Below are 15,781 nucleotides of genomic sequence, written 5' to 3'. Positions count from 1 at the left end.
TGGAGGAATCAGGCTCCCTGACTTCAGACTATACTACAAAGCTACAGTCATCAAGACAGTATGGTACTCGCACAAAAACAGAAATATAGATCAATGGAACAGGATAGAAAGCCCAGAGACAAACCCATGCACATGTGGTCACCTTATTTTTGTTAAAGGAGCTAAGAATATACAATGGAGAAAAGACAGCCTTTTCTTTTAATAAGTGGTGCTGGGAAAACTGGACAGCTACATGTAAAAGTATGAAATTAGAACACTCCCTAACACCACACACAAGAATAAACTCAAAATGGGTTAAAGACCTAAATGTAAGGCCAGACACTATCAAACTCTTAGAGGAAAACATAGGCAGAACACTCTATGACATAAATCACAGCAAGATCCTTTTTGACCCACCTCCTAGAGACATGGAAATAAAAACAAAAATAAACAAATGGGACCTAATGAAACTTAAAAGCTTTTGCACAGCAAAGGAAACCATAAACAAGACCAAAAGACAACCCTCAGAATGGGAGAAAATATTTGCAAATGAAGCAACTGACAGAGGATTAATCTCCAAAATTTACAAGCAGCTCATGCAGCTCAATATCAAAAAAACAAACAACCCAATCCAAAAATGGGCAGAAGACCTAAATAGACATTTCTCCAAAGAAGATATACAGATTGCCAACAAACACATGAAAGGATGCTTAACATCATTAATCATTAGAGAAATGCAAATCAAAACTACAATGAGGTATCACCTCACACCAGTCAGAACGGCTATCATCAAAAAATCTACAAACAATAAATTCTAGAGGGGTGTGAAGAAAAGGAAACCCTCTTGCAAGAGAAAAACAAATACTGTATGCTAACACATATATATGGAATCTATAAAACAAAGAAACACAATGGTCATGAAGAACCTAGGGGCAAGATGGGAATAAAGACGGAGACCTAGCAGAGAATGGACTTGAGGATATGGGGAGGGGGAAGGGTAAGCTGGGACAAAGTGAGAGATGAGAAAACCATAATTCAAAAAGAGTCATGTACCACAATGTTCACTGCAGCTCTATTTACAATAGCCAGGACATGGAAGCAACCTAAGTGTCCATCGACTGATGAATGGATAAAGAAGATGTGGCACATATATACAATGGAATATTACTCAGCCATAAAAAGAAATGAAATTGAGTTATTTGCAGTGAGATGGATGGACCAAGCATCTCTCATACAGAGTTAATAAATCAGAAAGAGAAAAACAAATACTGTATGCTAACACATATATATGGAATCTATAAAACAAAGAAACACAATGGTCATGAAGAACCTAGGGGCAAGATGGGAATAAAGACGGAGACCTAGCAGAGAATGGACTTGAGGATATGGGGAGGGGGAAGGGTAAGCTGGGACAAAGTGAGAGAGTGGTATGGACATATATACACTACCAAATGTAAAACAGATAGCTAGTGGGAAGCAGCCGCATAGCACAGGGAGATCAGCTCGTGCTCTGTGACCACCTAGAGGGGTGGGATAGGAAGGTTGGGAGGGAGGGAGATGCATGAGGGAAGAGATATGGGGATATATGTATGTGTATAACTGATTCACTTCGTTATAAAGCAGAAACTAACACAGCATTGTAAACAATCATACTCCATTAAAGATGTTAAAAAAAAAACCAAAAAACCTTCTGAAAGACATACATTCTTTCCAAAATGTTAGTGGCAAGATAATAATAATAATATAACATCTTTTTAGAGTTAAAAACATTTTAATTAAAACTTAATTCTCAGTTTTTCAAGTTCATCCATTTATTTATTCAATTATTAAATAAAGCTGTATTGAGTGTCTACACAAGGCCCTCGCTTAAGTACTGGCAACATAAAAACAAGTAATATCGGATTCTTGCTCATGGGGTGTGAGAGCAACACAGTCTCAGCAAAAAAGATTATTTTCTGCTACACTAGTGTGGCTCACTTTCCATGTGCTCATCCATGACTTTAATTCTTCACAGGAATTCTTAAAACTCACTTACTCATCGTTTCTGGAATGCTTACTATGTGTCAGAACTTAGAGGATGCAAAGATCAGTCAGGCCTAATGTTGGCGTTTAGGAGGGAAGCCTTCACGCTAGAACATCAAAGCTCTGTGACCTGGAGTTAGACACTTCATAGTCTCTCGGGACATCACTTTTTCCCTTTCTCCCTCCCTTTGACATAAAACTGAACTATTAAGGGCCTTGGTGAGGTCTAAATTAAAATCACCATCCTCCAAACTCTCATCATGCCCAGGCATTCCTTTTATATACCTCATCTCACTGAATCCTTTCAACAGCCACTCCACAAAGTGGGCCTGATTGCCCTCATTGGCAGAATGAATGGGAAAGCAGAGGCCAAGATAAGTCAAGAAACAGGGAAACACAACTGGTAGGTTTTAATCCAGGTCTTGAATCCAGAGCTGCTGGGTGCAAAGCTGATGCCCATATCCACTAACTATACTACTTACTATATGGAAGTACTGCTAAACCATAGCTACACCAACATAAAATACTGTTACTCTTAAAGGAAGATGAGCATGTGTACAAATAAATATGCACAATGTGCTTAGTAAGCTTGAATAATTTTAGCATTCAAATAGACAGCAACTAAAACACTAAATATTGTACTGATAATGCAGTTTCAATAAAGTTAAAAAAGGTCATTAGATCTTTGTTGAAAATCAGCATGATAAAATATTTTGGGGAAAAACCCAAAACAATGTGTTTAAGTTGATGGGAAATACACAGACACACACACACAGAGTTATACATTAATTATATACATTATTACTTACACACTAATACATTTATATCAGTCCCTTCTGCAAATAGATCAGTGAAAAATATTGCAATATATTTTAAAAAAGTAAAAGAAGTATATCCTTTTTTCAGACTGGAAACTACTTTAGAAGCAGACAGTTTTGTGGATTAATGTGAAACAGTATGGCATGATGCACTGATAACAGTAGTATCTGATGGTGGGAAAAATATAATTATAAACTCTAATGTATATATTTCTTGAGTGCACCTAGTTAAAATAGGTCACATTTATATTAGTAAAGGCAGGTTTTTCATAGTTTTGTGATACGAAGACCACAAATTTGTTTCTTATTCTATATTAAAGGGTTTGAAACTTAGAATGGATTTAACTATGCAGTGAACTGATTTTTTAAAGTATATCTAAGTATCAATATGATCTACTCAGAAAGATGATGCTGTGATAGTACTACATGAAGTTATTGTTCTGGAATATTCTCACTCATAAACAATACTGATGAATAACCTCTGAACCCGGCACCAGGGTTACCAGGTAACATCAGCTTCCATTAAAGAAAATCATTAACAAATAAATTTAAAGTCATAGATCAAATGTAAAATGTGTAGATATTTTCTAAGCAAAAGTGAATCAATTAACTATTCTAGGGCATTAGAAGACACATCTCACATCTTGTTAATTTTTTATACTATAATTATTAAAATACAGTATTAGTAAAAAAAAAATAATGTTCCAGGTAACCTGGCACATGTTAGGCCATCAATACAAATCTGCTGAATGGACATTTGACCTTCAGTGATAGCTTTTTTCTTAATATTTTACTATCTTAAATTTTTTCTAAGTACTTATATTAATAAGAGGAATTTGAATGACACTACATCTTTTAAAGGTGTTAAAGTTTTAGGAGTCACCTTCTAAAGCATTACGTTTTTCTCTATTTGGACTTTTTTCCAACTAAAAATGGGTAAGAGTGTGAAAGCTCAAGTTAATGAAACTCACTGCTAATCTTGTTGGATGCTTGGGCAAATTAATTTATTGCATCATTTCCCTAGCTGCAAGGGAATGATAAATCAATAGGGATTCATGGATCACTTAGCATTTATTCAACACACAATAAAGCATTTGTTTAGTGACTGTTTTGCACTGCCATTAAGGAATACTATGATGAATACGATGGGCGTGCCAGTCCTCAAGGAACTCAGTCTCAGGGGTAAACAATCAAGCAAATCAACAAGTTGCAATACAGAGCCGTAAGTGCTGGGTAATCATGAAGGGAGGGGTTGGGGAAAGAAGGTGGTGAACTTAACTCTGCCTGGGGAGAAGATGAGCAGGGCATGGGGAAAGACATCAGCATTCTGGTGAGATTTCATCTGGGTCTTGAAGATGAATACACATTTGTCAGGAAAGGGGGTTCCGGGTACTCCAGGCAGAATGATGAGTAGGTGCAAGCACAGTGTTTGTATAATTCCGAGGAAACAGTAAGACATGGAATGTGGAGCATATGTAGGACGCATGGAAGAGAGTAGCTTATACAAGCTTGCACAGAAACTCAGTCGTGAAACCAACTGAGATCCCCCCTCGGTTATGAAAACCAAACATGGTTCCAGACATTGCCCAATGTTCCCCTAGGGGACAAAATCACCCTGATTGAGAAGCACTGATTTAGAGGAAAAGGGTTTTGCATTAAGAGAGGAAAAGTTCCGGTTATCACAGTTTATCCTTCTTAGTAATTAGATAGGAATGACTCATGACATAATTTTTCTGTAACCCATTTTTCTTTGTTACATGTAAAGTGAGGATATTACTTATCTCACAGGGCTACTTTGAAGACTAAATAAGAGATTCTGAAGTAAACATATGTGTTAGGGGACTCACACAGGGACTGGACCATGACTGTGCCTTGTAAATGTGAGACGGTCCAGCATATTAAAGGGGAAACTCAATTGTGTTGTTTTGCACAGTACAGATAATCAGTTTAGATTAAAATGGTTTTTATTAGTTGAAAAAATGTCCCAGAAGGATAGCTTTCAGAACCACCATGGTGATATTTTGTTTACAACTCTGAGACAGGCTCTCAAATGTCTTTATCTTTTTTTTCTGAACAGGAAATAAATGTACTGCAACCAGAAGTTAAGAATATGCTCAAAGTCATAGGTAACTTGTGGAAGACAAACATTAAGTTGAGATTTTGGCCACTCATTACTTGCCTCTATTTGCTACCATTGTTTGAAAACTGTGTGTAGTTTATAATGTGGTACTTGGGAATAAGCTATATGTTAATATATAATTAAGTAATTTACCAGGAGGAGAAGCTTTTTTAAATTAATGACTCATCTTTTTTTATAGATCTATCTCTACTGGTTTTCCAGAATGAAAATAAGTCTTCAATCTTTTAAGGCCAGAATCCATGTGTAGGCATTCCCAACTCCCTTGATCTTATAGAATGATGCTTGCAAAATATGATCCCCTTTTTTACTTTTTAAAATGATTAAATTGTGTGCCGTGCTTTTATGAGGATTAATCACAACAATTTTCATATTGCAAAGGATTTGACAGAAGATTTAAAATGGGGTAGATTTCAGGAGCAGGACAATGATATAAAGCTTGTGCCATGAATCCAACAAGTTGTTGTCTAGGAAAATAAGTAGCACTTTACTTCTCTTTGTTCAATGGTCTCAGTCAAAGAAAATATAAAGACTTGTCTCCCCACCCCCCAAAGCTCAAAGAGTAACAAATTAAAAATACACGTATCATACACTACCAAATGTAAAATAGACAGCTAGTGGGAAGCAGCTGCATAGCAGAGGGAGATCAGCTCCGAGTTTTGTACACGTATCATACACTACCAAATGTAAAATAGACAGCTAGTGGGAAGCAGCTGCATAGCAGAGGGAGATCAGCTCCGTGCTTTGTGACCGCCTAGAGGGGTGGGATAGGGAGGGTGGGAGGGAGATGCAAGAAGGAGGGGATACGGGGATATATGTATTCATATAGCTGATTCACTTTGTTATACGGCAGAAACTAACAAAACACTGTAAACCAACTATGCTCCAATAAAGATGTTAAAAAAAGATACACATATCTAATAGTAGCCAATATCATAAATAAAAACAGTGTTAGGCAAACACGTAATTTTATGCCAAGGGAAATAAACTACAGAATTTAACTCAATAAAACTATCTCCACTTTTATGTGGACATAAGTAACACAATTTTGCAACTATAGCTTTTACTTGATTTCATAAAACATCATTTAAAATTTAGTGTTGATAGTGGTAGAGAACAGAAAACAAAATCAAGACCTCTGAGCACAGTGAGGTTCAAAGGCCAATGGAATAAAATACATAAAATTCTGACTTCAATGGTTTTCTTTCAACCATCAGCTGAAGCATGACTACAAACATAAATAAAAAGGGGCTGATAATAGACACACATGGTTCAGGACAGCTGTATCTCATTCCTACATCAGTAATCCTCAAATATTAGTCCAATGTTCCCATAGTATCACAAGCACTCTTTGCCCCTCCATTGCTATCAGATGTGTAATTTCTCTTTTTACAGAATGAGTATCTTAATGTTAGGCAAATATATCTTTTTCAGATAGCAGAATTGCCCAACAAAATTTTGCTTTAGTCCCCACTAAACCCAGAGTCATGTCTGATGATCAACAGAAGCAACTGTTCGCCCCTAGGGTCTGCCTAACTGTGACTGATATTTATTTCTCAGTTGATTCTACAGTTTTATTTATATTTGTTTTGCCTTAATTTTCTATTCTGTTGATAATTATTAGGTTTTATTCTTTTTATAATCTATCTAAAGTATTTTTGGGGGGTAAAAAAAGCAGAGTACAGACACATCAATACAAACAAGTGAACAGTAGAGAATGAAAATGTTTAAAGAAAAAAAATTAATAATATAAAGAGAAATATGTTTGAACATTAAGATGGCTAAGTTAAATATGGTAAAGTTCCCAATTTCAGAATACTTGTAATGAAAGTTATCACTGATCATATTATTAATATTCAGATAAAGTAAAATAATTTGTTTTAAATATCTCTTCAATATAGGAATATAACTTAGGGATCCTAAATATATGAAATTATTTATCCCTGAGGCACAGTATGTTGTGATACTAAGAATGCAATATAATTTCAAAGTGAAATTTCACATTCTTCCGAGAAAAATAATTTTACGTATGAAGGGCTTATATAAGATCATCACATCCATTTGGACCATCTACTGATAAGATCATCACATCCATTTGGACCATCTACTCTTTTTCTAAAATGCAAAAGTGAAGCAATGTAAAGCATATGGGACTTTAATTGGCTTTGAGCTTTGCCAAGAAAAGTCAGAGATTTAATAGCTAAGTAGATGGAGGCATAAGAATGATTCAAGTACTTCCTAGAGAGTTTACTTAGGTAGCATTATTACCTGATCAGACAACATTAGACTCTGTTCAATTATTCACAAGTGCAGAAATGCTATAGTGTTTTACCTCTTAATATCCCACAAGCCCCTAGCAAAGTTTTTAAAGATAAGGCACCTCAATCAGGAGTCTTTAGACTAGAATGTCCCCTTAACATGACAGGTTAAAAGAAAAAGATTTTAAAGATGAAAATATTGGTGAAGGAGAAGAGGGAAGTGAACAGCCATGCCTTAATGAAATCAGGATGAGCTGCTCACCAAAATATTAGACTTGCTGGCCCTCTGACTTTGTCCAAATCCTTTAAAAATGATGCCCATCTCTCTGATTCTACAGAGCATACCAGATATAATATCTGATATGATGAATTACCATTTTTATTGGTCATTATGTTATATACTTAGTTCATTGGCTAAGTCAGTTCCTAGCTTTGGTATCATTTCATCTGCTTGTGTCTAAGATTAAAATGCATTTGAATTATTCATCATTCATTTCACAAATATTTTCTAAAGTCTAATATTGTTCAAGCATGGAGGATCCTGGAAGAATGTATCTTTTGTTCCAAAATGTTCACCCTTAAAAGTCAACACAAAGTGCTAGAATAATGATGGGAATAAGAAAAAGTCTGATGTAATAGTAAATATCTATGACAAACATGTATATTTTTGGAGCCGTTTGATGTATTACTATAGCATAACACAGATCTTCACAGTCAACTCAGCGTCCATATTGTTCCTGCCCTATAATAAATATAGGATACATTTATCTTTTATATTAGATTTGAAAAATTAATCCTAATTAATTTAGGGAACCTCTCTGATTAAAGGGAGTTAATGGCAAGTGAAAAAAATAGTAGAAAATGCAACGTGAAGTATGCTTAACCCAATGTTCATTTCAGACACTGTTGATTTCCCTCTCAATAGCTGTTGCATGTGGTGGCAATATGGTAGATTTTAGAGAGATTTTTAATCTTCCTCTGTCCAGATCCCAGGCACTCAGTGATATAAAGAATTTAGAAAAATGGATTTATCTTACTGGAAAAGCTTTGTCTATACTAATGTAGAACCCTAAAACATAATGGACATCCCTGCCTGAATCCTTTCAAAGAAATTCCTACATGAGAAGAATCTGTGGCCTTATTACAACTCTATTCACCACAGAGAAGAATTATATGCAAGGCCAGTCCAGCTTGATCCCCAAAGGAAATACAAAGGCATCTTGTCAATAAGCACTCTCCTGTACTGTGTCTAGGGACGCTCAGTGTGTATGTGCCTGCGCCTCTCTGTGTATTTTGTTCTCCATTTGTCCTCCAAAATAAATACTTAGGAGAGAGCTGAAAATATCAACTCTTTCCTTAAATGTAGGATAGCTCTGCCCAGACATATTATTTGGGTAAATTAGTTCCCCTAAGGTAAAGAAGACAGCTCTTCCTCATGCATTAATTTAATACCTAGGTAACAGAGTTTTCAACATCTTTATTGGTCTCCATTACCTGAACATCGGAGGCACATTTTTGTCTTAACACAGATCCTTGAACTTTTTATAATGTCAACTGTGAAATACTGATGGTTTTATATTGAAGGAAAAAAATGTCACCAGTATGAAATAAAGTTGATTATGTTGTACGTAAGGAGTGCTGACATGGACCCAAGTTTCCACTCAGCTTCAAAGAAGTTTGCATTTACTGGTCTATTTTTAAACTCTGAATAAAATAACAACACAGTATGTCAGAAGGTGTCTTTGATGAAAACTTTCTGATGACACCTTATCTTCTTCCCTTCCAATGGGAAGTGCACCACCTCCGGTTATGGGTGGTTGGAGTCTAAAGGAAAGACTTCAGTAACTACCTCTATGGTCTACACACTCACTACACAGTCATTTTCAGAAAAAAAGTCTCCACTGCAACTCAAATAAATAATGAGATTTACATTTTTTGTTGGTGAAAAGGAGGAACTATATGTCAGACAGGCAAGAGATATGATCCCAGGTTTAACTACCAACCCCGACAAACACACATCCCTAATCCAGTTATTCTGCCTAAAAATTTACTAGTATCAACTTATTTTGCTGGGTGCATCACACAACTATGAAAGAGTGACATTTAATAAACTTTGGCAGCTGTGCTCGAACATTAATCTTATAATAATGTCACTGCCAAACTATAAAATCCCTTTGCTCCTGATAGGAGTGTGACATCAGGACACTGACTGGATGGCAATTTGTAGAAGTCAGCAATGCTTTTGGCCTAAGGGTCACTACCTAGAGGAGCAGGCAAGGGGAAGGTATTGTCATATTGGGCAACAGGCCCCATGTGGAAATGGAATAAAATTTCCTTGGTACCTTCAGTCACACCTTTTGTGCCCTTTCCCCCATTTGCTTCTGATACTTAATGTCTCAATGACTTGATCCTTCAACAAAGCCTCAGCTCAGATTCTTTATTCAACCAAGGTATCAATGATCATCATCAGTTGATATCATTACTGCTATTATTACTGAAGAGCTTTAAGCCAGGCATTGACCAGATATGTTTCTATTTATAAACAATGACTCTGGCAGTTGGGTGAAGATGAGATTGAACAGGGACAAGAATAGAAATGAGAAGGTGATTTAGGGTTGACAGTGGAAGACGGCTGAGACCAGAAAGTGGTGAATGTGACTTGGACTGGGGGCATGGCCTCTGACATAGAGACATGAAGATGTTACGTCAGTGGTTCGGAACCTCAGCTGCACATCAGATTCATCTGAAGAGCTTTCTACAGTTCTGAAGCCCAGCTCCACCCTCAGAGCTATTGGCTTAATTTTCTGGGTGCAGCCTGAGCTCTCAGAAAATGACCTTTTCATAGTGAGGGTTGAGAACCACTGGGTCCCAGCAAGGCTTTGGAGGACTTGACGGATTAGACATGGAGAGGTTAAGACGAGGGAGGTAATTTGTATGACAACTAGAATTGTGGCAGATGAGTAACTAGTTTACTTGTAGTGCAATTTCCAGAGGAAAAGAAGACTGGAAGCCCAGATTTGAATGTGAACTCTCCTGATGTTTTCGATTTGGCAATTTTTTAAACACATGTGTATCAATTTTGTGTAGGCCAAAGAAAACCCACCAAAACTATAAAATAAACAACCTAAGATAGCCCTAACATTCAGGGGACCAGTCGCAACTTCTGGCTTAAATCAGGGAGGTTAAACTCTAATTATGGATTTCAGACTGTCACAGAATGTAGGAGTGAAATTCTCTGGAGACTCCTGGAAACACATCGATGAATTACTTGATACCTCATTAAGAATAAAGGTGACCTGGAGTATTTGGTACACGGCAACTGTGAATTTATTTTCTCCCTCCTTCTGTCCCTTCCTCCCCCCCTCCCCCTTTCTAAGGAAGTATAACCTGTTTTTCCAAGGTTATGGGTTAAGGAGTAGAGCTAGGTCTTATATCTGATTAAGTCTCAGGTCTGTGCTACTTCTCAAATGTGGCTTTCAGCAGACTTTTTGGGGGGGAGGGGGTGGGCAGGGGAGCTGTTACAAAGTTTTACTTTTGAAAATACAATTTGTATACATCAGACACTTTTCTAAATACATACCAGAATTTCAACAAGTCTACCACATTGCCAACAATATTTTGAAAGTTGAATACAATAAAGCAACGAATCTTGTAATAAAGTATCTGTTAATGATAAAATACCACACACACACACACACACACACACACACAGAGTACTCATCAAAGTAGTCTGAATTGAATTAAATCAGGAGCTACAAGGCTTATATCTCATGAGAATCTAATTTCAGAATATTCCCTTCAAGAGTATTCATTAAACAATGAAACTTTCAAATACTCTATTTTTTTTTTGGTTTTATGTCATATTTATGTCATTATATACCAAGGGAGTACTTGTCACAAAACCTAAGAGGATCAAATGATCATTAATTAACTCCCATTTAGTTCATAATTTGGTACTCAATTTTGTCCAAGACTGAACTAATTTTGGAAAAAAAAAGTTTACATCCTTCTGTTAGACTTTTGAGCTACAGATACTATATTTATAAACATACAGGGGATCTGTCATATTTCATATACTTGAGTTCCATAGAGTTGTATATTAAATCTTATTAGTTTCAGAACCATATGAGCATGGAATTTCCTTTCTCTACTGGCATGAATGTATTCTTAATTTGTATTAATCCCATAACAAAGGAAATGAAGGGTCTTGGGGAGTCTTGTAGGTCATACTATAAACACATACGCTAAGTAGAAAAGACGAAGGTCATCTCTGACACGTGAATTTTACTCTCCAGAACAAATTTCAACCTCAGTCAACAAGAAAAGCAGAAATGGATATACATCCCTAAGTATGATTCAAAGGATGGGTAAGCAAACACTGAAGCTTTTATGTACCTGTTCCACGTAGGATCATCAAACCAATCCAATGTATCAAGGACTGTGCTGTGTGCTGAACTTTCCTTGTAGAAAAAAAACAGAGGCCATGTCACCACAAAAGCTGAAAACCAAACAAATAAAGAAGGGGTAAATAAATCTAAAACAAGATAAAAGAAGAAGTAGGATACTTGGATCACTTGATTGTGAAATGGCATTTTAATTAAATGATAGATTTCATAAATGGAGATTTATCCCAGACTTGCCCCAAATGGACTTCATCAAGAAACCCTTTCATTCCACAATACCTGTTAGCATCCTGCTGCAGGAGTGATCCACGGCAGTTACTGAGGAAACAATGAGCTGTGTACCCTACTTTTCCATGAGATGCCACATCTCGTAGACTCTGTCATACGGTCACATGTTCTCAGGTTGAAACTTCCAATAACTGGGAGTACTTTATATGCTTCCCCATATGCACATAAAGCACGTATATTTAAAACACATATAGAAAGCTAAGTGTTGAGTTTCCTTCACAAGTTTCATAGCGAATTAGCGAAGAACCACTCACCTGACTAGTACAATTTATTCATGGCAACAAGTATTTGACATTCATTCATCATTTTGATCAATATTTACTGAGTGAATAACATGAACCAGATATTGCGTTGAGAAAATGAATTAGGACTTGGTCTTGCCTTCAAAAAACCCAAGTCCAGGGCTTCCCTGGTGGCGCAGTGGTTGGGAGTCTGCCTGCCGATGCAGGGGACACGGGTTCGTGCCCCGGTCCGGGAAGATCCCACCTGCCGCGGAGCGGCTGGGCCCGTGGGCCACGGCCACTGAGCCTGCGCGTCCGGAGCCTGTGCTCCGCAACGGGATAGGCCACAGCAGTGAGAGGCCCGCGTACCGCAAAAAAACAAACAAACAAACAAACAAAAAAACCCAAGTCCACTCAAGTGGGAAAGGCCACGTTGGACCCTCATCAACCCTGAGGACTAAGTCATTGTGTTCACTGTGCAGACAGGGTACAGGGGTGGAATCACCGAGCAGAGAGCCTTTAAGCTGAGCCTTGAATGTTGAGTAGAAGAGTGACAGGCAGACAAAGAGATATGCCGGCGAAGCAGGGGTGAGGGAGGAGAAGGGTGTTATTCAGGCAGCATGTTCAAACACAGGAAGTTGTGAGGGAGAACGGCATGTTCCGAAAGCTGCCTTATATCGGGCCTACAATAATGTGAGGGAACAGAACATGCACAAAGGAAATGGCAGAACATCCTTTTACAGATTTAAAGGGCTGTAAATCAGTCCACGGCACAGCGGTACAAACAAAAGCACCCACTCCAATAATTGTATAGAAGCTGAACCTATTCCCAAGCTCCTCTACATACGTCATCTCATCCTGGCTTCACAAGGTTGAGGGGTCTGCCCAAGACCTGAAAATAACTGGTGTAAGTTCATCTGTAGCATTTTTTCAGATTCCACAAATATGGGATGTCATATGGGATTCGTTTTTCTCTAACTTACTTCACTTAGTGTGATCATCTCTGGGTCCATCGATGTTGCTGCAAATGGCAGTATTTCATTCTTTTTTATGACTGAGTAATATACTTATTTACAAAACAGAAACGGACGCACAGACATAGGAAACAAACTTATGGTTACCAAAACGAAGGTGGGGGAGGGATAAATTGGGAATTTGGGACTAAGAGATACACACTACCATATATAAAGTAGATAAACAAGGACCTACTGTATGGCACAGGGAACTCTACTCAATAACTTGTAATAACCTATAATGGAAAAGAATCTGAAGTTACATGCATATATGTGTGTGTGTATATATTTATATATATAACTGAATCACTTTGCTGTACACCTGAATCATTGTAAATCAACTATATTCAATAAAAATAAAAAATTTAAAAACTTCATACAATTGGAAAAAAAAGTGATTCGTGTAGACCAGTCCAGTGCCCTCTCTGTGCAGGGAGAGGTGCATGTGGTATGGACATTCCAGTCTCTGTCCTATTTCATGACGTGTGCTTTCCCGATTGTACTGCCGTGTGGACTCCGGGCACAACCAAACTGCTGCCACCATCACCTTTCCTGTTTCCAATTTCAGGAAGTCAAGCATGGGGTCGAAAAACTGTGATTAATTCCACATGTTTTCACCTCCTGGATTTTGATAACTTTAATAAAAGACTTCTCCGTGTGGCCATACTGAAGGCAAGACTGGCGACTGTGTACTGTCCAGCAACCGTGGAGAAACTGGTGATTCTGTCTACATCCAGCTCTGATCCTCAAACGCCCTCTGTGGACGTAACTGTTACATATGAGCCTCTCTCAGGCCTGGTGGTCCTTGCCTCTGACTTCATCAGCACTTTAACAACTTTGCTGATGTAGTGTGTGGATAAAAGGGCTTTGAACTCTAGGCAGAGGTTGGAATTAGTGCATCTATTCAGAGAGGAATGGAGGCCAGCACTCATTTGTAACATGTAAAAATGGGGAGAGAAAGCATGGAGATGGGGGGAAAGCAGGCTTAGTAATGCAAAAATGAAGAAACCTTGTCTATGACACATAGCTTATATAAGAAAAACTCTAAAGGAGCCTGTGGCATTCTCCAAAGGATGAGAAATATAGTTGCTGAGGTTGGAAAGATTGTAGAGGATTTTTTCCCTTCCTCTTCTCTCTCCTCCCACTTTTTCTCTTTTAAACTCCTGAAGTGAAATTGCTTAGAATACATCTTATCAGTTCAATTTCTCATCATGAAGGTGAGAGACTGGAAAAATCTTTTGGTAGCCCTGAAATCTCCTTGCCCTCATGAAAGAGGATAGAAGTTTTTATTTTCAATGCTTTTCCAGTTGAGAAACTGTATGCTTGTTACAGGCTTTCTGAGACCTTACAACGCATTAGGAATTATTTTGGCTTTAAAGAAGCGTGATTGCTTAAAAAGGCAGCTTCTGCTACAGAGGCTCTCAGGATAGAAAGCAATGCCAGGCAACAGATGAACAATAATGCCTAGAATACAGACAGACACTGGATGTAAGACAGACAAAATCCAAATGACAGTAACATCCAGATATGCAACTTCCAGCAATGATCTTGTGTTACAGCTGCTTGACAAACCACACTTGTTAGCGCAGAAGTAAGCTTGTTCTTGACATGCAGCAGAGAACAGATGAAGCAGAAGCATTATTTGAAACCAAAACGTAGAAGCAAATAAACGAATCACAAATACCTGTGAGCAACCTAATGGAAGAAAACTTGGATAAGTCATTTAAAAGAGAAACTGGACTACACACAACATTCTAAAATGAGTAATTTATGGAAAAAAAATTTATTTCGAATGTATTTCCCATTTGTTTGTATGAATACTTAGGAAATTCATGGGATCCAAGAGATTTGACCTCAGTGATTTGCTGTATAATCCAGCATTTGCTGGCATGATAGAAACTGGTTCTCTAGAGAAACCTGACAACTAGCCCCTGTAAACTCTGGAATGAGAAATCGGGTGCTATGAAAATTTGTACCAAAAGAAGCTGGATGCTTAATCCATGCAAGAAGAAGTCAGGGCAGGAGGATTGGTAGATGAGATGAGGGAGGTACAGGCAGAGGAAAGGAGAATTAATTATTTCCCTTATGGCACTAACACACCAGGCATTGATTTACTCATCTGATCACCTCAACAAACTTGTGAAGAAGATATCATCGTCACTAGTTTACAAATGAGTTATTTTTTTTTTTGAGAGGCTAATTTACTTAATACACAACAAGAAGTGGCCTGAGCTGGGATGTGAAACTATGTTTGCCTGATACTTAGGTGATTTTCCTAATTAAAACCACAGTAATTCTCAAACAGTAAGCAATATGTAAATTTAAAAATCTCAATAGCAATCAAACAAATCCAAAATTTTAAAAATGACACAGATTGCATTAGCTACAATTATAAATAATAAAATGCAGATGAGACTATTGGGAAAACAATGGATAAACTCATATATTTTGGTGGTATTATACATATGTAGAACCCACTGAATCACCGATCTCACCCACACCTATATTTAGGGTCCTTAAATATATTCATATCTTTGGACCTAGTAATCCCACTCACAAATTATCCCAAAGAAACAATTCAAAATTAGGAAAATGTTCATTGTAGCATTATTCATAATACTAGTGAATAACAGAAACTATTT

The 15,781-nt window shown here is 37.4% G+C and overlaps 1 protein-coding gene across 1 annotated transcript in view; it reads right to left on the bottom strand.

Annotated features, from left to right (window-relative positions):
• The window catches only part of CHRM3 (cholinergic receptor muscarinic 3), a 253,362-nt gene extending 241,671 nt beyond the window's left edge, over window positions 1-11,691 (bottom strand). The window contains exon 1 of the mRNA XM_007109207.3: window positions 11,610-11,691. The gene's annotated coding sequence lies outside the window, so the exon portion shown is untranslated. The remainder of the gene's footprint in view (window positions 1-11,609) is intronic.
• Between the last annotated feature and the right edge of the window lie 4,090 nt (window positions 11,692-15,781).

This window comes from Physeter macrocephalus, chromosome 20 (assembly GCF_002837175.3).
Source record: "Physeter macrocephalus isolate SW-GA chromosome 20, ASM283717v5, whole genome shotgun sequence".
Taxonomy (NCBI): domain Eukaryota; kingdom Metazoa; phylum Chordata; class Mammalia; order Artiodactyla; family Physeteridae; genus Physeter; species Physeter macrocephalus.
The sequence above is the reverse complement of the archived record's forward strand: the minus strand, read 5'-3'. Positions and strand labels throughout refer to the sequence as shown.